The following is a 23071-nucleotide window of genomic DNA, read 5'->3' as shown; positions in this document are numbered from 1 at the left end:
TGAACTCGCTGATGTACCTTCAGTTGAGATGAGAAAATGAATCCTTTCCCACAGACTGAGCAGGTAAATGGCCATTTCCCTATGTGGGCTGACTGGTGTCTCAGTAGCTGAGATGATAAAGTGAATCCCTTCCCACAGAATGAGCAGGTGAACGGACTCTCCCCAGTGTGAACTCCCTGATGTACCTTCAGTTTAGATGAGCAAGTGAATCCCTTCCCACATTCAGAGCAGGTGAATGGCCACTCTCCGGTGTGAACTGACTGGTGTCTCAGTAGATGAAATGACTCAGTGAATCCCTTCCCACAGTCCGAGCAGGTGAATGGCCTCTCCCCAGTGTGAACACTCTGATGTACCTTCAATTTCGATGACTGAGTGAATCCCTTCCCACAGTCTGAGCAAATGAATGGCCTCTCCCCAGTGTGAACTCGCTGATGTACCTTGAGTTGAGATGAGCAAGTGAATCCCTTCCCACAGTCTGAGCAGGTGAATGGCCTCTCCCCAGTGTGAACTCGCCGATGTACCTTCAGTTTAGATGACCAAGTGAATCCCTTCCCACAGACTGAGCAGGTGAACGGCCTCTCTCCAGTGTGAACTCGCTGGTGTGCCACTAGGGTGGATGACTGAGTGAATCCCTTCCCGCAGTCTGAGCAGGTGAACGGCCTCTCTCCAGTGTGAGCTCTCTGATGTACCTTCAGTTCAGATAACCAAGTATATCTTTTCCCACAGACTGTGCAGGTGAATGGCCGCTCCTTGGTGTGAACTCGCTGGTGAGTCATTAGGTCAGATGACCGAGTGAATCCTTCCCCACAAATTTAGCAGATGACCAGCCTCTGCCCAGTGTGAACTGACTGGTGTGTCCACAGGTGGGAAGACCGACTGAATCCCTTCTCACACACAGAACAGATGAATGGCCTTGTCCCAGTGTGAACTTGCTGATATTCCTTCAGTTGAAATGAGGGACTGAATCCATTCCCAGTGTCTGAGCAGATGAATGGGATCTCTCCTGTGTAAAATGACGGGTGTGCCAGTCGGTCAGATGAGCGAGTGAATCCCTCCCCACAGGCTGAGCAGGAAGGATGATCGAGTGAATCCCTTGCTCCACTTCTTAAATATCTGGACAGAGACAGAAAAACTGGTGTGTTGTGTTTGAGATTCCCGTAGACAAGTTCCTTGTCATTTTTAACCTGTAAAAAGATTTACAAAATCCATCAATGGGTTTAGGACAACACTTCAGATGAGATCACTTGAATCATCAAGGTGCAATCTGGAATCACACTGTTACTGTGAGGTTCAACCCAAGTTGGAGACAGAAATCATCTTCTAACTGGGCACAGTGCTGGTATCTGGAATGACCATCAAATTCTCTGATGCTATTCCTGTCTCTATAAGAATGGGGCATTTCTGCCATCTCCAATCTGTGTCCTGGTTCAGTTTGACTCTCTCCATTGGTATTATTCCCTGTTCACACTGAACTGCCCCACAGTAACTGAAACAATCAAATGCAAATTAGCCCGCAGCGCACTCCACGCACCCACCACTCTCTGTGTAAAAAAACTTACCCCTGACATCCCCTCGGTATCTATTTCCAAACACTTTAAAACTATGCCCCCTCATGTTAGCCATTTCAGCCCTGGGAAAAAACCTCTGACTATCCACACGATCAATGCCCCTCATCATCTTATACATCTAAAAAAGTTCTAAACATAAACAAGGAAATTAAACATTGCTTTGAGGATTTTCCGGAAGTATACAGAATTATGAGGGTACAGATAAGGTAAATGCAAGCAGTTTTTTCCACAAGGGTTGGGTGGGATGACAACCAGAGGTCAAGGGTAAGTGCGGAAGGTGAAAATTTAATGGATCTAGTGGAAAAACTCTTTACTGAAATGGTCGTGAAAGTGTGGAATGAGATGTCAGCACAAGTGGTGAATATGAGCTCGCTTTCACTATTTCAAAGGCGTTTGGATGGGAGCCTGGATGGTAGGGGTATGGAGGGCGATGGTCCCGGTGCAGGTAGATGCATTAGACAACTTAAATGTTTTTTTGGCATTGACTAGATGGGCCAAATGGCCTGTTTCCATACTGAACTTCTCCATGTTTCTATGACAGAGAAGCTGGTCAAACTCGTTTGGAAGGGAAAAGGTAGGAGTGACAACGGAGCAGCAAAGGCTGGAGTTTCTGGAAGCAATTGGGGAGGTGAGTGATCGATACATCCCAAAGAAGTGGAAGCATTGGAAAGGCAGGAGGACACAACCATGGCTGAAATGAGAAGCCAAAGCCAACATAAAAGCCAAAGAGAAGGCAAAATAATGAGCAAAAACTATTGGGAAGCTTTTAGAAACCAACAGAAGGTGACTAAAAAAAAAGTCGGATGAGCTCAGGGCGTGGAGTTATGATATTGTAGTCATTAATGAGTCTTAGTAGCTCCGAACGGTCTGAGGCATTTAGAGGAACAAAATATCCCGGCCCTCAATATCCCTTGAAAACCAAGGTACCCTGCACCAGTTACCTTTCAACTTTTATTTTAGCAGGCACAAACAAACTCTACACATTCAAAATTTCACTTGTGAAGGCATCCCACTTACCAAGTACTCCTTTGCCAGAAAACAGCCTGTCCCAAACCACACTTGTCAGATCCTTTCAGATACCATCAAAATTGACCTCTCTCCAATTTAGAATCTCAACCCGTGGTCCAAACCTCTCTTTTCCATATTTACTTTGAATTTCATGGCATTATGATCACTAATTTCTGTCGCCAGCCCTGGATTGTTTCCTCACAGCTTATTGCACACTTCTACGTTAGGAATTCTACGTACTGATTAAGGGCACATTTGACAAACTCTACCCCATCTAGTCCTTTTACTGTATGGGAGTCCCAGTCAATATATGGAAAGTTAACATCACTTACTGAATCAACCTTTGTTTCTTGGCATGGTCTGCGATCTCTCTTCAAATTTGTTCCTCTAAATCGCTCAGACTATTGCGTGCAAACAAGTCCCAATAATTGCTACAATATCATAATTCCCTGTCCTGAGCTCATTTGGCTTTCCTACAATGTTTCTTGCATTGTGATATACACAGCTCAGCTCATTCATCACACCATGCTCAAACATTCGATTGCTGACTCTATCTGAGGCCTGTACAACATCTGACTGGTGTCAAGAAAACAAACTCTCCCTCATTGTCACAAAAACAAAGTAGCTGATTGTGGACGACGGGAGGAATGGAGACAGGCTGATCCCTATTGGCATCAATGGATTTGGGGTTGAGAGGGTGAACAGCTTTAAGTTCCTCGGCATAAACATCACTAAGGTTCTCACATAGTCTCTGCATACCGGCTGTGTTGTGAAAAGAGCACAACAGCTCCTCTTTCACTTCAGATGGTTGAAGACATTTGGGATGGAGCCCCAAATCCTAAGAACTATCTACTGGGATACAACTGAGAACATCCTGACTGACTGCATCACAGCCTGGTCTGGGAACTGTACTTCCCTCAATCGCAGGAACCTGCAGAGAGTGGTGCGGACAGCCCAGCGTGTCTGTAGATGTGAACTTCCCACTATTCAGGACATGTGCAGTGACAGGTGTGTAGAAAAGGCCCAAAGGATATTGGGGACCCAAATCACCACAACCACAAACTGTTCCTGCTGCTACCATCCAGGAAACAGTACCACAGCAAAAGGACAAACAGGCTTTGGGGCATCATCTTCTACCAGGCCATCAGACTGATTAATTCATGCTGATACAATTGCATTTCTGTGTTATATTGACTGTCCTATGTACAAACTATTTATAATATATTACACATTGCACATTTAGACAGAGACGTAACATAAAGATTTCTAATCCTCATATATATGAAGGATGTATGTGATAAAGTCAATTCAATTCAATTCACTATCCACTATCTGCTCTGTCATTCTGGCTCCCATTCCCCCTACAACTTATTTTAACCACATCACCCCTCCCCCCACACCAGCACTAGCAAGCCTTACCACTAGGATATTAGTCCCCTCTTGTTCTGTTCCCCTAACTAACGAATCCCCTATCACCCCTTTGACTTTCCTCTGCCAGATAATCTCCCCGTAACAGTTTCTAAAGGGGCAGAGACCCTATAAAGAAGGAGGGGGGAGGGTGGGAAGTTGAAGGCTGGTAGGTTCCAGGTGAAAAACCAGTAAGGGGAAAGATAAAAGGGTTGGTGGGGGGGAGCAGGGAGGTGATAGGCAGGAAAGGTGAAGAAGGAATAGGGGAAAACACTATGGGTAGTAAAAGAACCACCTCAACTCTGCTTCCCATTCCCATTCAGATATGTCCATACATGGCCTCCTCTACTGCCATGATGAGGCTAAACTCAGGTTGGAGAAGCAGCACCTCATAACCGTCTAGGTAGTCTCCAGCCCCTTGGTATGAACATAGAATTCTCCAACTTCCGGTAATTCCCTCTCCCTCCCTTCCTCTATCCCTATATCACTCTGCCCCCTCCCCCAGCTGCCTATCACCTCTCTCATGGTTCCGCCTCCTTCTACTACCCATTGTGTTTTCCCCTATTCCTTCATCACCTTGCCTGTCTATCACCTCCCTGCAACCCCCCCCCCCACCCCACCCCTTTATCTTTCCCTTTACTGGTTTTTCACCTGGAACCTACCAGCCTTCTCCTTCCCACCCTCCCCCCACCTTCTTTATAGGGCCTCTGCCCCTTCCCTCTAAAGTCCTGATGAAGGGTTCCGGCCCGAAAAGTCGACTTATCATTTCCACAGATGCTACCCGGCCTGCTGAGTTCCTCCAGCGTTTTGCGAGTGTTGCTTTGACCCCAGCATCTGCAGAGTATTTTGTGTTTACTCTGTGATGGCTATTTAACCTCATTCCCCTTCCTGACTCACAGAAAACCTGTGTCCTGCACCTTGGGTGCAACTCACCTCTCTTCATGTCATATCTATCACCCCCTCCAAATCCTTGGGTGCAACTCACCTCTCTTCATGTCATTATCTATCACCCCCTCCAAATCCTGGATGATCCGGAATTCACCGTTTCAAGTTCAACTCCTTGAGTGCAGGGTTACAAGCCACAGCTGGATGCACATCTTGTAGGTGAGGGCATCAGGGATACTGGAGGTCTCTCCACCTTCCCACCAATGTCCCCTCTAATTTGTAATGACCAGTCTGCACGTAAATCTTGTACTGTGCATTTTTCACCCAGTGACAACATATGCACAGTAAATTTTATTTCGAGAGGTATTCATTTTAACAGCCAGCAAATCACTGTTGATAAGAACTTTGATCTCCTCTGGGTATGATTGAGTTCATCTGCACTCTCACACAACCTATGTAGCAGGCCTGTACTGGGTAATGAAGGATTTTCTCACCAGAGATTTTGCACATTGTCCATATGTGGTTTGCTTGCTAAATTATGCTTTAAAAAGTCAGATTTCAAAATATCACTCCACTTCTCCCCACTTGCAAATTCTCCAGCAACTTTTGCATCACCGCAATACACACAGGTAACAGCAGTTTCTGTATTGTACATAAATATTTCCCCTGAAGCCTCCGCCAAATGACTGACTGTGGTGAACTCATTGATGGTGCAGTAATGCCAGTGAATATAAAGGGAAGCGCAGTAGTCTGTCTCATTCGAGTCTGGCACATTTGTGATGTGAAAGCTATTTGTTGCCCAGGGCAAAGGTGTTTGATATCATTATCTTCACAGAGTGAATCGGTCAAAACATGTCCTCACGGGTAGAAAGGTCCGGAACAAGAGGAGGTAGAACAAGCAACACACACAAAATGCTGGAGGAACTCAGCAGGCCAGGCAGCATCTGTGGAAAAGTGTACTAATGCAGAATTCCGGCATTTTGTGTGTGTTGCTTGGATTTCCAGCATCTGCAGAATGTCTCTTGTTTGTGATTGGAGGTAAAATAAAGGTGATTATCAGAACTGGCGATGTAAAAGATTTTGTTCCCCTTCTCCGAGTTCCTAACCCTTTGATGGCTGGAGCTCAGCTCTGTCTGAGAGATCCATCGGCTCCCATTCCCTCATCAGCCTAAGCTCCCCGGGTTCCGTGCAGGGATCGTGGGGCTGAGAGAGAGAGAAGAGAACAGGGCTATCCCGCGATCGCGGGACACATTTTCCGGGAGTCACAGCAATTGCCCCTCAATCGGTAGTGAAAACGGGCGCACGGAGAAACACTCACCGGCAGCGATATCCGAGGCCTTTTGTGTACTGCGCATGCGTGATATTTGGGACCATCCGCAACCCTGACGCCTGCGCATTCGATCGGTGCTTCAGCGACAGCGATAATTGTAACGCAGAGCTTTCAAGCTAATCACGGAGCCATTGAAAGTTTCCGCGCGGTTCAAGTACATACCTCAGTTGTTTTTTGTGTAGAAAACTCAGCACCTCTTTTAACGCAGAAAGCAGCTCTAATAAAACAATACACTTAATATCAGCAAACGTTCCGCGTGTTTAATGCCAAAGTAAAACGTTCTTACAAATGCAGATATAAAACACAAGAGATTCTGTTGTTGCTGGAGATGTGGACACATACACATAAAATGCTGGAGGAACTCTGCAGTTCAGGCAGCAACTGAGCAGAGGAGTACACAGCCAATGCATGCTGAAGGGGCTCGGCCTAAACGTTGTTTATTTGTTCCTCTCCACATTGGCTGCCTGATCTGTTGATTTCCACCAGTATTTTAAAGAAATTAACCATTTTTTGATCAACCAGTTTCCAAATGCTTTTGATCTTTCATTTGTAGGCACATCCTGCTGGTCTGATTCCTCTTCCTCCCCCTCCTTGTAAACTCCTGGCCGCATCTCTTCCCGGAGCCCCAAAGCCCTGATTCAGACTGGCAATTCTTTGGTTTCTGACTCTGCTCCATCGAAGATTCACTCTCTAGTCTGCTGTCAGACTTTAGCAGCGCATTGCAACAACCCAGCTGTCTGAGGCACAGTCGTTTGAAATTAGTGAAAATGACAAAAACGTTGAAAAGAGCAGGGAAGAAGGAGCTTAACCACCTTAGTCCAGAGCCCTGAAGAACGTTAAAACCACAGTGAGCACATTGTCTTATTCAGCCTGGAGAAAATCATGCAGGAAATTCATGTAGGTGTATAAGAGGATGAGAGGCATTGGTCGTGTGGATAGCCAGAGGCTTTTCCCAGGACTGAAACGGCTACCACGAGGGGGAATAGGTTTAAGCTGCTTGGAAGTAGGCACAGAGGAGATGTCAGAGCTAAGTTTTTTTAAACAAAGTGTGTGTGTGTGTGTGTGTGTGGAATGCACTGCCAGCGACGGTGGTAGAGACGGATACAATAGGGTCTTTTAAGAGACTCTTAGATAGGTACATGGAGATTAGGAAAATAGAGGGCTATATGGTAGGATAATTCTAGACAGTTTCTAGAGTAAGTTACATGGTTGGCACAACATTGTGGGTCAAAGGGTCTGTAATGCGCTGTAGATTTCTATGATTCCATGAAATTCAAGGGAAATCTCCTAACCCACGGTGTGGTGACCAGTTGCAACCTGTCATCACAGGGAGAATGAGGGGGAAATGGCAGGGATAGATTTTGATAAACTGATATGGAACATAAACATAGGTAGACACCAGAGGGGCCGAGTGGCCTCTCTAGTGTACATCGTGAATGTGGTAGAGACAGGAAGTACCTGAGAAATGGGATTTGATACAGAACTGTTTTATCTTTCACAGATCCACAATATTAAACATCAGTCTAGTTTAAGGCTAACATCAGCAGAACAGACTCCCCCAGTGCTCAGTGACCAGGGTTCAGTACTGGGTGCGATGAGCATCCGCAATAACTGCAGAATCTGACAGTAACAGCCCCTCATGATCCTGCAGCTGCCTTCAGTCACCGTGAAGGTTAAACATTTAACACAGAGCTGATTTGATCTTCCTCCCTGATACGAAGTTGCTGATGTTGCAGCAGCTGGGATGGTTTAGTAAAACTCTTTGCTCACTCCGGACAGAAATGTGGCCTCTACTTATTGTGGGTTAACTGAATGAGTCGCTTCGCACACACGGAGCAGGTGAACGGCCGCTTCCCAGTGCGAAGCTGCTGGTGTATCTGCGATGTCCGACTAAATTCCTTCCAAAATGAGAGCCAGTGAATGACATCACACTGCTATCAACGTCATGGCAATATATCCAATCAGATCACGGACATGGACACGTGATCGGGGTCTCCTTGTAGCGACTGGGGCGCTGTCTTCTCCAGCATCTCCGCCTCCACATTCAAGGATCGGCGGCATTCAAGCGCTGGTGAACTGACAGAAACAGCGGAACTAACGGGCTGTAGTGTTTGTGATTCCCATGCACAAATCCTTTGACTTTTCTACACTGTTAAAAGTTTATAAAGCACGTCAGTGGGTGTAGGACAACATTTCAACTCAGATAATTTTAGTCTCCATGGTTAGTTCTGATATAAAAAATACTGTCACAGCTCAAAACAAGTTGGAGGAACAAGAAACACACACAAAAAATGCTAGTGGAACGCAGCAGGCCAGGCAGCATCTATAGGAAGAGGTACAGTCGACGTTTCGGGCCGAGACCCTTCGTCAGGACTAACTGAAAGAAGAGATAGTAGAGATTTGAAAGTGGGAAGGGGGAGGGGGAGATCCGAAATGATAGGAGAAGACAGGAGCGGGAGGAACGAGGCTAAGAGCGGGAAAGTTGATTGGCAAAAGAGATACCAGACTGGGGAAGGGAGAGGATCGTGGGACGGGAAGCCTGGGGAGAGAGAAGCGGGGAGGGGACCTCGGAGGTTGGAGAGCAGACAAGGAGTTATGGTGAGAGGGACAGAGGGAGAAAAAAAAGAGAGAGAGAGAAAAGGGGCGAATAAAAATATATTAAATAAATAAATAAATAACGGATGGGGTGTGAAGGGAAAGAGGAGCATGAACGGAAGTTAGAGAAGTCAATGCTCATGCCATCAGGTTGGAGGCTACCCAGACGGAATATAAGGTGTTGTTCCTGCAACCTGAGTGTGGCTTCATCTTGACAGTAGAGGAGGCCGTAGATAGACATATCAGAATAGGAATGGGAGGTGGAATTAAAATGTATGGCCACTGGAATAACAAGAACCTTCTTGGGCCTGCAAGATGTCCCAGTCGGTGTTGTAGGGACCGGTGCTTGGAGCCCAGTTGTTCCCAAACTGTGTCAACAATTTGGCTGAAGGACAAAAAAACAAAAAAAAATGTATATTTATATCGTGAAAATGACACCAACTGTATATTAGATCCCGAGAGTTTCGGGAGTTTGGAAAAAAAATAAATAAGGGTGTCTGTGGATTTTTGTTTCCCGGGGTTTGTTTCCACGCCCTGATATCGATGGAGTGAAGCAAGAGTTCAGAGCAGACACAGCGGGGTCCGATACAGGTTAGACGGGGTAAGTTACAGGCGACACTCCGCTCTGGGACCATCAGCACCGGAACATTTAGAATAACGCCGCAGTAATTCGGAGCGGGTCAGGGAGAATATTAAATAAAACCAACACGGGAACTTTCTGATCCGATCCCCTGACAGAGTGTGAAGGAACTGCGGCGAAGAGTAGTTGCAGAATTTAAAATATGCGAGCCGAGCCGGGTCCGTGTGGGCGGAAGTCGAGGAGGAGATCAATGCCTGTGAACGGGGGCAGTAAATCTGCAACGAGCTTTGGAAACTCTCCATGGACAAAGTCGGAGACGGCGGGACTAAGCGGTACCGGACAGTGTGAACAGATGTGACCGGATCGCGGGAATCACTGTCGCTGAGAAAGTTGCCGAGGCTTTCTCGGCCTTGCATATCAGTCAGAAACCTGATGGACAGAGATTTACACTGATTTCCAAAGCGTTCCCGGCCTCCTTCCCGAACCCTGCTCTCCGTGCAGCGCCCCGGACCGGAACGTTTCTCCCGGCATCGGCACGTTTGAGGCGCCGGCGATTCCTAGAATATGACTGGCTTTCTACCGTCCTCACGCCATTACTCCCGTTCGTGTTAATACTACTATTCAACGCTCTGACAGTCAGACACATTTTAGTGACCAGTCGCGTCCGTAAGGGGCTGAGGGATCAGAGCAAGGCGGAGAACCGCAGTGACCCGGAGATGGAGAGCAGGAGGAGGTCTGTGATCTTACTTCTCACCATCTCCGGAAGCTTCAAAATCCTGTGGTCGGTGAGTGTTGCCGAATTCCTTTATTACATTATTGCCGGACTGGATCAAAATAATTAGAACGATTCTGAATACATGTTTCAACACACCGGAGACATGCTGATGATATTAAGTTGCTGCACAAACACGTTTATTTATGGGGTAACTCAGTCCAAGTTCAGACAGCAGTTCATCAGCGTAACGAAATAATCCGTCCATCTCAATTATTCAATTAATTCATAAACATAATGTCTAAGTTCTTTTCAGAGGCGGTCGCAGTGTTTTCACACTTGACACTACAGAACTCGCGGTCATTGGAGAACATAGCCGCGGGTGGAATAGAACCGCTTTACAATCCGAGAGTGACAGGGCACGGCAACAGAACCTTCGGTGAACAAATCTCCCGACCTTTACCTCCTACCAATTATTAAACCCTTTCTACCTTTTATATCCGTGCTCTTGTCACAACCACAGCATTTTCCATAATGAATCCCATACCCTAATGTAAATTTCCTTTGATCAAGTGAACGGCAAAGCTGTTGCTCCTCGAGACTTGGAGGAAACTGAAACCCTAGCAGAAATACTTCCGTCGCTCCTGAGATCAGTTCGGGCTTGGTTTATGCTCGGATTGAGTAGGCAGCACGGCAAAGCGATTTAACTGTTTGAATTCTACATCGGCATGTCCTTTAACACGCGATGAGCAGACAACGTCCACATCCACAGATACCCTAACCTCAACATTCACTTGTCTCTCATAAGTTAGTATCAACTTTCTGATGAGTTTACCTTCACAGGGTTTGCCTCAACAAGATCCAATTATCTCCTGCAGAAAGTCTAAAGATGACTTGCATGACATTGTTAGGAAGATGTCATTTCCTGGGATGTTCATGAGGATGTAACAAAGAATTTCAGTGAACGCAACGCGGTAGAACCATCAATGGGCACTTTACCGAGGCGTTTGGCGAATTTCTGGCGGTTAATTCAGTCAGTCAAATGACAAGGAACATGACCATGAAACCACAGGATATCGGAGCAGACTTGTGCCCTTCGTTCCATCGATCTCCTCCAACTTTCCATCGCGGTTGATCTGTTCCTCAACACAAACTTCCTTCTCCTTCCCTAAAACCGTTAGTCCCCTAACCAATTAAGAACCTGTAAACATTCATCTTGGCCTACGCACCTTCATGGCATCGGGTTTGAGTCGGGAAATGAATGCCAGCATTACATTTGCCTTCGCTAGCACCGAATTAACCTGCGAGTTAGCCTTCAGGAAATCCAAAGCAAGACCTGTGAATCCGTATGCAGCTCGGATTTAACAATGTTCTGCTCAGTTAGAAACTTTTCCCTGCGCATTAATCATTCATTTCACGACACAATTCCATACGCTGTATTTCACCTGTCACTTCTTTATCCATTCTGTCAACTGACACCCTGACGGCGACAGTACTTGTCTCTACAAGTAGATCCTGTCCATCTGAATCCCATCCATTCGCTGACTGATCACTGTTGAAAAGCTCATCCACCAGTATCTGGCGTATCTCTGCATCAATATATAGCGATAGACTATTTACTACAGCAATCTCTGATCGTTTCCAATATCATTGTATCATTTCTTAATGCATGCATTACTAAATGAGAATAAAACAGGGCTGCGTGTCTTCATAATCTAAATAACATCCTTTGATAAGGATAGTCAGGATCGGAGGACACTCATGTAAAATTCCAACATCTCTTCCACTCTAATGACGACATTCTGTCAGATTGCACAGATCCCTGCAGTGAGCTCACAAACTATGCCCATCTGAAGAGTGACTGTAGATTTACTCATTTACACAGATGCTGCCTGGCCTACTGGATTCCTCCAACATGTTTGTGTATTGCTTTCGATTTCCAGCCTCTGTAGATTCTCTCGCGTTTGTAAATGTAGATGTGATGTATTCATTTAACACTTCATTCATTTTCCGTGTGTTCTGCACCTTATCACCATTGACGCTAGTGGCGTCCATTCCAAACCCAAGCATGAATTTGCCTAGTTACCCCCAAAATACATTACAGTGCAAAAGTAATTGGCACACTTACGTAGGTAGAGCGCCTAAGATTTTTGCACAGTACTGCATTTATCATTGTAGAGCAGAGAACGTGTTGGTAAATGGGTTTAACATTTTGTTCATGTCCTGTGGTTCTGCACTTTATCACCGTTGACGTTAATGGCGTCCATTCCACAGCCAGGCATGAAATTGCCTATTTACACCAAATATACATTACCGTGCAAAAGTCATTGGCAGATTTATATAGATAGGGCATGACTAAATGTCTCTCAGGTGCTCTCTGTTCCCTCCCCTCTATTCTCAACAATGATACCATTCTCACTGTCAGTCCACAATAGAGACCAGGTTTATCGGCACTCTCAGTTTTTTTTCTGTATATGCATGACATTTGCACAGCACCGTAAAGGGAGTCCTCTCGGTTTCTCTTATCTTTTCCAGTAGGGATATTTCATAGCGGCCCAGCACTGCTAATGTACTGCCACAACCCTTGTACTCCACAAGGAACTGCTCGGACCCAGCGAACTATCTCTGACCATATCCCGTCATTTTTCATGACGATGTCCTCAGTGACCATTGCCAAAGGCCTAATTTGGCCAGCCGGGATTATTAATCTAACATGAACATTGTGCCACTGACGACTTCTTAAAAATTCCACAGTTGTGCGCCGCCCGTTGATAATATAATATCGCGAGGTGCTCTCCGCTGTAATTTTAGAGGCTCTCTCCAGAGTCCAGCACGTAGATGCCATTATGAAGAATGCATGTCAGCACCTCTACTTTCTTAGAAGTTTTTAAAGATTTGGCATGTCATTAAAACATAGAAATGTTTCTGTGTGAATTTGTGGTGGAGAGTACATTGACGGGTTGCTTCATGGTCCAGCAAGGAATCACCAATCCCCTTCTACAGCAAACCTACAAAAAGCAGTGGATGTGCATTAACAGAGAGCTAATGGCGGGAGAGTTAGAAACAGAGGGACAATATAGTCAGAATCAGAACCAGATCTGTAAGCACCGGCGTGTGTTGTGGAATTTGTTACCCTAGCAGCAGAAGTTCAATGTAATCCATAATGTAGATGATAAATAAGTAAACAGATAAATAATTAACTAAATTACAGAATATGGGTGTTACAAGAATTACCCCTCGTAATAATGATCAGTGAGGCACAGAGAATCTGTATTTACTGACAAGTAACTTTTATTATTTCTACTAGAAGGTACGTGGGTTCACATTCATATCTACCTGCATGCACCCTACTAGAACCCCTGACAGTTCATGAGCAGACAACGAGGAGAAAAGGTATTACCCGCGAAAGTAGTATCCTGATTTGGCGTTTGTGTTCTGCAGGTGGTCTAAAGCCGTGTGAAAAGCCTTTGAGATTACGTCTGTCTTTGACCTATTGTGACAATAGGCAAATTGCAATGGGTCCAGGTACTTGCTGGGGCAAGAGTTCAGTCCAGTCATGACCAACCTCTCAAAACATTTCTTCACTGTAAATATGAGTGCTACCAGGCGACAGTCATCAATGAGCCTCACATTATTCTTCTAAGGCACTGGTATGATTGTGGCCGTTTTGACCAAGTGGGAAATTCCATCCGTAGCAGTGAGAGGTTGAAAATGTCCCTGAATACTGCCGACAGTTGGTTGGCACACGTTTTCAGAGCATTACGAATTATTCCATCCGGACCTTAGGTCTTCCAGACTTCACCCTCTTTATAGACAGCCTAACATTGGCCTCCGTGAGAGAGATCACACGGTCACCGGGTACAGCAGAGATCTTCACAGCTGCAGTTATCCATAGATCACTGCAGGTGTTCTCGCAAACTGATAGGGTGGTTAATATGATGTCATGAAAAAACTTCAATTACCCTGATGTACTCTAAACTGAGACCTTCATATTGCAAATGGGGTAGAATTTATTAGGTACATCTAAGAGAGTCACTTAAATCAACATGCAGATGGTTCAACACGAGGGAGAGCTGTACTGGATCTGGCGTTGCGCGATGCGCCTGGCCAGGAGACTGACCATTCAATGAGTGAACACAACTCTTTAAGTTTCAAGGTAATTATAGATAAGGATAACCACGGATTTTGCGGGAGAGTATTAAACTGAAGCAGGACAAATGACAAGATCACTGGGCAGAAACTAGATAGAGTTAATAGGGAACAGCTGTTTTTGCAAAGACTACATCCAGCACGTGAGGGATATTAAAGACCAACTACCCACAGTACAGGGCAGGGATGTTCCAGCCAGAGGGAAGGACGCGGATCATCGGGTTATTGGACCTTCAAGTTCGAGAACTTAGTGAACAAGAAATAAGAAAAGCATGTAATGCTTAGGAAGCTCGACTCAAATGGAGCCCTGGAAGGTTAATAAATATGCCAGCAAAGACCTCAAGAAGGAAATTAGGAAAGCCAGGAGAGGCCATGAAAAGTCCTTGGCAAGTAGGATTAAGGAGAATCCCAAGGCACTCTGTATACACGTCAAGAGCAAGAGGATAACTGAGGAAAGCAAGAGACCACCCAGGGATAAAGGCAGGAGGAAGCATTTGCTTGGATGTGAAAGATGTGGCTGAGCTCCTTAATGAATAACTTATATCAGTATTTGCCAATGAGAAGGATATGGAGGAGCGGATGTGGGACAGTGTCCAGATTTTTAATATGCCAAGGAATTTGGAAGTAAAGGAGGAAATAGTGGTCTCTTAATTAGAATTAAGCTGTTTAATTCCCCAGGGCCTGATAGGACATACCCCAAGTTAATGAGAGGCAAGTGAAGTGATTGCTTTGACCTTGATCATTATCTTTGTGTCTCCCTAGCGGCAGGCAGGGTCCTGGAAGACTGGCAGGAAGCTGATATTGATCCATCTTTCAAGAAGGGAACCAGGGATAAACTGGAAGCCATAGAAGGCGGAGTCTCACATCAGTGGTAGGGAATTCACTAGAGAGAACTCTTATGATTCTTACACGATATATGAATATTTGGAAACCCATAGTCTTATTAGGAAGAGCCAGCGTGGCTTTGTGCAGGACAAATCATGTGTTACTAACTTAAGTGCGTTTTCCGAAGAACTGGTGAGGGTGATTGGTGACGGTAGAATTGTGGATGTAATCTACATGGATTTTATTGAGGCAATTGACGGGGTTCCTTGTGGAAGGCTCTTTCAGAAGATTACGCCATTTAGATTCAGAACAGACTCACCCATAGAAGAAGTGGGTGGTAATAGGAGAGACTTCTACCAGCGGGAGGTCTGTGACTAGTGGTGTTCTACAGGGATATGAACTGGGACCTCTGCAGTTGGTGATGCATATAAACGACCTAGATGAAATGTACATGGGTGGGTTAGTAAGTACGCCACCGATACAAAGTTTGGTGGCGTGAATAGCGTTGAGAATGGCAAAGAACACATTGGGATATCCTGCAGAACAGTTACAGATATGGGTGGGGAAGTGGCAGATGGAGTTCAATGCAGCGAATGTGAGATGTTGCACCTTGGTGGTTCAAATGCAAAGAGATTGTACACTGTTAATGACAAGACGGGCAAGAACATAGGGATCTCGGTGTGCAAGCTCGCTGAAAATAGCTACAGAGGTTGATAGGGCAGTTAAGAAGGCAAATGGCATGCTTTCCTTTATTAGCTGAGATATTGCGTTCAAAAGTCAGAAAGTTATCCTACCCCTTTATAAAACTCTAATTAGGTCACATCTGGAGTAATGCACATAGATCTGGTCACGCCATTATCGCAAGAATATCGAGGATTTGGAAAGGGTGCACGAGAGGTTTACCAGGATATTACCTGGATTAGAGGGCATGAGCTATAATGAATGGTTGGACAGACTTGGGCTGTTTACTCTGAAGTGCTGAGGGGAAAACTGATCGAGGTTTATAAGATTATGATAAGCATAGAGTAGACAGACAAAATCATTTCCTCGGAGTGAAGTATCTAATACCGGAGGGCAGGCATTTCTTGCGAGAAGGAATACGATCAAAGGAGATGTGAGAAGCAAGTTCCTTTACAGAGATTGGTGGGTGGCTGGTATGCTCACCTGGGGTAGTGCTGAAGGCAGATACACTAGGGACTTGTAAGAAATGCTCAGATGAGCACATGAATGCGTAGAGAATGGAGGGGTATGGGCATTATGTAGGTATAAGGGGTTAGTTTTATTTGGTCAATTGGTTACTCATTTATTCAGTTCAGCACAATATTTTGGGCCAAAGTGTCAGTTCATGTGTTGTTCTGTTCTCTTTTCTATGTCTCTGTTCTATAACATTGTAACTCTACAAAATTTCAATGAGATTTTCAGTTCATTGTGCTGTTTTACCTATCGAGCTCCAGAACCTCTTCCAACATTTTTCGAATTTTGCCAGCCCATTCCTCATTTCCACAAAGGATTCTCACATCACTCCCTGGGACTGGGAGAGGTTCCCCATCACCAGGATGAAGAAGAGTGGGGAATCCTCTGTTGGGGTTCCCTTCTCTGTGAGCTCTGTGATTTCCTGTAAACAATGAAATTGTTGAACGACAGCCAGTGTGAAAGAGAATGGAGAGGACAATATCTTCTCAGCAATGGGACATCCCAGTGACTTTGAGCACAGGACTAGCCTCTTTATCCATTCTGTAAGTTTCTGGGATCAGTCATTAGCAGCAAACGCTGTCTGTGAAATTACAAACCAAAATATTATTTTTAGTCACAGAGCACAATGGCACAGAAACAGTCCCTTTGGGTCCTTCTAATTCATGCCAAACTGATTTTTTTCTGTCTATTTCACGGGCACCATGGCCCTCCATACACCTCCCATCTCGTAGCTATCAAAATTTCTGTTAAATATCGAATCAAGCCCGCATCTTCCAGTTCCGATCGCAGCTCGCATCAAACGCACGCCGACCTGTCGGTGAAGAAATGTTCTCTCAGGTTGCTCTGAAATATTTCACCTCTCGCCCTCAAAGCATGACCTCTGGGGCGTGGCAGAGAAGCTGGGGTGGTGAGCGAAGGCATGTTAGCAAGGGGGGGCTGAGTGCGGAGAAGGAAATAAAGATGTGTGTTTGTCTATCTTTAAAAAAAACTACTTGCTCCAAACTTACAAAGGATACCCCGTAGATTGTCAACCAAGTGGTCGATATAGATAACATGCTGCAATGTGTGTAACCCTGCTGCAAATCACTAGGCACGGTCCTCGTCCAAAAAAAAAGTCTCCCACCATTGCTCTGTACTTCTTGGCATCCCGCCAACAGTGCACTTATTTAGCCAGCTCTCCCTGGATCCCATGTGATCTAAAGCTGAAACTTATAAATAAAAGGCCTCTCTGATGCCCGTTTAGGCTGAGAATCAATTTTGAGTGTGGTTGGAGATGATCGGATGCACGTCAACTCTGGCAGGGTTTGCAAGACATTACTTCGTACAAAGCGAAACCTAACAACATGAATAGTAGCGATGCTTCACTACCAGACGAGATCAACGCCTTCTATACTCTCTTCGACAGAGAGAATATAACTACATCTGTGAAGATCCCTGCTGCACCAGGTGACCCTGTGATCTTTGTCTCAGAGGTCGAAGTTCGGCTCATTTCAGGAGGGTGACAGGCCCCGATGCAGTACCTGTACAAGGCTCTGAAAACTTGCGCCAACAAACTGTCCGAAGTATTCAAGGTCAATTTCAGTCATTCATTGCTGAAGTCGAAAGTTCCCAGGTGCTGCAAAATGGCAACAATTATACTAGTGCCCAGAAACAGGAGGGTGAGCTTCCCTGACGACTATCGTCCCGTCGCACTCACAGCCACAGTGATGAACTGCTTTGAGAGGTTGGTCATGGCAAGAATCAACTCCTGCCTCAGCAAGGACGGGGACCTACTACAATTTCCCATCGCCACAATAGGTTTACGGAGATGCAATCGCAATGGCTCTTCACACGAGCTTAGATCACCTGGACAATACAAACACCTCTGTCAGGATGCTGTTCATTGGCTATAGCTCAGCGTTTCACACTATCGTTCCCAGAGACCTGATCAAAAAGCTACAGAACCTGGACCTCTGTATCCCCGTCAGCAATAGGATCATTGACTTCCCAACCAGAAGACCGCAATCTGTATGGATTGCAAATAATCCGCACTGAAGATCAACACTGGCAAAACTCAGGAACGTATGCTTAGACAACTGGTCTAATCTCTATACCGATGACTCCCTGGCAATTGCCATCGATAAATTTGCCAATCATACAACGATTACTAGAAAAATCTCAGATGGAGAGGAGAGGGCTTACTCAACTTACTCAGCTAGTTGAGTGGTGTCACAGCAACGAGGATGAAGAAGAACCAATCTTCATAGAGGGATCAGTGTGGAGAGAGTGAGCAATTTCAAGTTCCTGGGTGTCATTATCTCTGAGGTCCTAACCTGGTCCCAACATATAGATGCAGTGATAAAGAAGAAAAGACAACGGCTACAGAGTACTTCATTAGGAGTTGGAGCAGATTTGGTTTGTCCGCTAAAACACTCGAAAACTTTGACAGACGTACTGTGAAGAGCATTCTGACAGGCTGCATCACTGACTGGTGTGGGGACGGTGGGGTGGGAGGGGTGCTATTGAACAGGACCGAGAGAAGCTTCAGACAGTAATAAAATTAGCCAGCTTCATCTTGAAAACTAGCCTCCGGAGTATTCAAGATATCTTCAAAGAGCAGTGCCTCAGAAAAGCGGTGTCGTTCATGAAGTACCCCAATCTCCGAAGGCAGGCCCTGTTCTGTTCGTTACCATCAGGTAGGAGGTGCAGAGGCCAGAAGGCACACACTCAGCGATTCAGGAACAGCTTCTTCCTCTCTGCAATCCAATTTTTAAGTGGACATTGAACCCATGAATTCTACCTCAATACTTTTTTTTCCAGTTTTGCACCGCTTATCTCAATTGAAGTCGTGAATATACAAATATATATATACTAAGTGCCATTCATTTTTCTATATTCATCATGCAGATTTCATTGTTAGTGCTGCCACAAGGGGATGTGATGGAATGGAAAGGACAGGAATCCAATAGGTACTCCAATTGAAATGGAAGTGTTGGATCTCTTTAGGGTTGGGTGGGAAGAGTTCAAGCCTTTTGGGATGGGCTGGACAGTTTCGATGAACTGCAGTCGTAGACAAACGGATCCAGGCTACAATTGGAGCCCGGGGGAGGACAGTGACCTAATTGTCTGCGATGGTCAGCATCTGGCGGGGAAGGTTAGTGTGGGGGTTGGCATTCGGTATGTGCATTAGAATTGGTTGGGGTTTGCCCTTTCCCAGTGGACTCCGCCACATATCCAATAATCTCTACAACATTCCCATTGCCTCAGTCCCAATTCCATTAGCATCTGCCCCATTTCTGATAGATTCTTTCCTTTTCCTGCGAACTCTGCCCCATATCTCGGGAGGGAGGAGAAGATGGCGGTGCGACGCAGCGCGCGCAGATCTCCGGTGAAGTGACATGGTATTTGTTAAGTAGGATGCCGTGCACAATTCTGATTTGATGGAGACAGACCTGAGAAGCAGAGGAACACCTGGAGAAAAACTTCTGAAATGCCCTGTTCGCTGCCACTGTGCGATCGAGAATCTCCGGAGGGAAGGCCCCAAAATCCCCGGCTTTGCCTGCTGCTGGCGACCGAGGCTGAGGTCGAAGCGTTCGGCAGAGATGGTGCTCGGTACTCAGTGTTGGAGGGCTGATCGGAGGCTCGAAGTTTTCGGACGACTCAAAGTCGGACTGTGGTCGGGCATGGCAGGGAGAGTTCTCTTCCTTCTCCCATTTGCGATATGTGAGACTTTCGAGAGACTTTGAACTTTTTTACTGTGATCTTGTTCTTCATCAAGTTATGGTATTGTTGCACTGTTGTAACTATATGTTATAATTATGTAGTTTTTGTTAGTTTTTCAGTCTTGGTCTGTCCTGTGTTTCTGTGATATCACACTGGAGGAATATTCTATCATTTCTTAGTGCATGCATTACTAAATGACAATAAAAGAGGACTGCGTGTCCTCATGATTTAATATCTAGTTGCCTCCATTACCCTTCCCAATAACAGCCCCATTGCTGATGACCACTTCCCATTCCCAATGTTATCTGGCCCAATCATTTAGTGTCTGCCATATGCCAAAGGTCTCATCCAGCTTCCCAATATCCTCTGACCCCGTTACCAATTTTCCATGCCCATTCACTAAGGAGTTTTGGCATTTCCATAGGTCACTTCCCATTCCCAATCAACTCTGTCAACATTTCCCGTGCCCTCAGTCCTAAACCAAAGATTGATTCCTGATGGCGCTATCACATTTCCAATGATCCTCCAATTCCCAATGAAGACACTCCTATTTTCAATGGGAATTTCCGATGAAAAAAGAGCATTTCCTATTCCCGAATGTTGGCTTCATTCCCAGTGTTGGCCCTCTTATTCACAACCAATACCCTCACTCCCAATGGCCATTCCCGCCCCAGCTCCCTGTTCTACTGACCTCCGAGTCCTTCCATTCTGCAATGTGCCCACACCTTCTCCCCACCCCTTCCTTGTTGTGTTTCCGGATTGGCACTGGTCACCTGGTGACAACTCTCATTCACCACAGGTCAGAGGTCAAGTTGGTGAAGACAAACACCTTCCTGTTGTCAACAAATACAATCAAAAACTTCAACAGATGTACCGTGAAGAGCATTCTAACAGGCTGCATCACTGTCTGGTATCGGATTGGCTACCTACTGCACAGGACTGAAAAAAGCTGCAAAGGGTTGTACGTCTAGTCAGCTCCATCTTGGGTACTAGCCTACAATGTACCCAGGACATCTTCAGGGAGCGGTGTCTCAGAGAGGCAGCGTCCATTATTAAGGAACCCCAGCACCCAGGGCATGTCCTTTTCTCACTGCTACCTTCAGGCAGGAGATACAGAATCTTGAAGGCACACACTCAGTGATTCAGGAACAGCTTCTTCCCCTCTGCCATCTTATTGTGAAATGGACTTTAAACCCTACCTAACTTTTTTTTTAATATACAGTATTTGGGGGGTTTTGCACGCTTTTAATCTATTCAATATATGTATACTGTAATTGATGTATGTATGTATGTATTTATTTATTTATTATTATTATTATTAATTTATTTTCCTCTTCTGTGTGATGCATTGAACTGCTGCTGCTAAGTTAACAACTTTCAAGTCACATGCCCGTGATAATGAATGACATTATTATTATTTTTTTCTATATTATGTATTGGATTGAACTGCTGCTGCTAAGTTAACAAGTTTCGTGACACATGTTGGTGATAATAAACTCGTTTCTGATTCTGACTGTTTTTTGATCTGGGAGAGGAAAGCCAAAGGGATGATAGAGTATTTGTTAGCTTACAGAACAAAACAAAACAGACGGTTGTAAATCTAGTCAGCTCTATCTTGGGTACTAGCCTACAATGCACCCAGGACATCTTCAGGGAGCGGTGTCTCAGAGAGGCAGCGTCCATTAATAAGGAACCCCAGCACCCAGGGCATGCCCTTTTCTCACTGTTACCATCAGGCAGGAGATACAGAATCTGGAAGGCATACACTCAGCGATTCAGTAACAGCTTCTTCCCCTCTGCCATTCGATTCCCAAATGGACTTTAAACTCCACCTAACTTTTTTTTTAACATACTCTATTTTGGGGTTTTTGCACGCTTTTAATCTATTCAATATACATATACTGTAATTGATGTATTTATTTATTTGTTATTATTCATTTAGTTTCCTCTTCTATGTTACGCATTGCATTGAACTGCTGCTGCTAAATTAATGAATTTCATGTCACATGCCCGTGATAATGAATCTGATTGTGATTCTGATTCCGATGTCAGCAGGGTCACCTTGATCTCTGTGGTGCCCCTGATACCTGATTTACAGTGAATTTTGATCCCCTAAACTTGACCAATGATCCCCACAACGAGGAGATTGTCCTTGACCTGTGACACGAACTGCCATGACCTCCAGCTGTCAATTGAAACGTCTGCCCTGTGACTCCAATCTTCTATCCACACCCACTGACCCCAACCCCCTATCAAAGTCATGGGAATGCAGCTGAACATTGAACCTTTGACCCTGGTGACATCAGCAAGCTGATTGACAAGGGGTTGATGAGGCCGAACCCCAGGAGTATTTGATGGACAATGTAGAGGGAGCTTTACTCTGTCTGACCCCGGGAATGTGAGATGGGAGAGTGTGGAGGGAGCTTCAGTATATATCTAATCGTGGGAGTGTATGATGGTATTGTGTAGAGGAAGCTTCACTGTGTCTGACCCCAGGAACGTGTGATGGGATATTGTGCAGGGAGCTGTTCTCCTTGTCTAATCCCTAGGAGTGCGTGATTGGACATTGCAGAGGGAGCTTCACTGCGCGTCTGTTTCCGGGCGTGTGTGATGGGACCGTGTAGAAGTAGGAGCTCCCAACCTGGGTCCAGGTACCCTCAGTTAATAGGAGAGGTCCATGGCAGAGAAAAGCTGGGACGCCTGGTAAAGGGGGCTTCACTGTCTGAGTGCGGGAGTGTGAACAGAGGGGACTTTACTGTCACTGATGTGTAACCCAGCAGAGAGACGGAAGACCCGGACACCCACTCACCCACAGAGGGACGGGGACAGGGGTTCAACATCAATTGCCCCGTCTCCCAGTAATCCCTTCCCCTGTCACTGATGTGCAACCCAGCAGAGAGACGGAAGACCCGGACACCCATTCACCCACAGAGGGACGGGGACAGGGGATCAACATCAATTGCCCTGTCTCCCAGTCACCTCTCCCCTCTGCTGAGCTCCGAGATCTATCCATCATCGATCGGGGAGCCCCGCCCACCGCGCGACCATCGCCCTCCACCCTCCACCCTCCACCCTCCACCCTCACCGTTAGTTCCTGACCGCGTGAGCTCCAATCG

The sequence above is a fragment of the Mobula birostris genome, chromosome 13 (genome assembly GCF_030028105.1).
Source record: "Mobula birostris isolate sMobBir1 chromosome 13, sMobBir1.hap1, whole genome shotgun sequence".
Taxonomy (NCBI): Eukaryota; Metazoa; Chordata; class Chondrichthyes; order Myliobatiformes; family Myliobatidae; genus Mobula; species Mobula birostris.
This window is presented reverse-complemented; position numbering follows the sequence as displayed.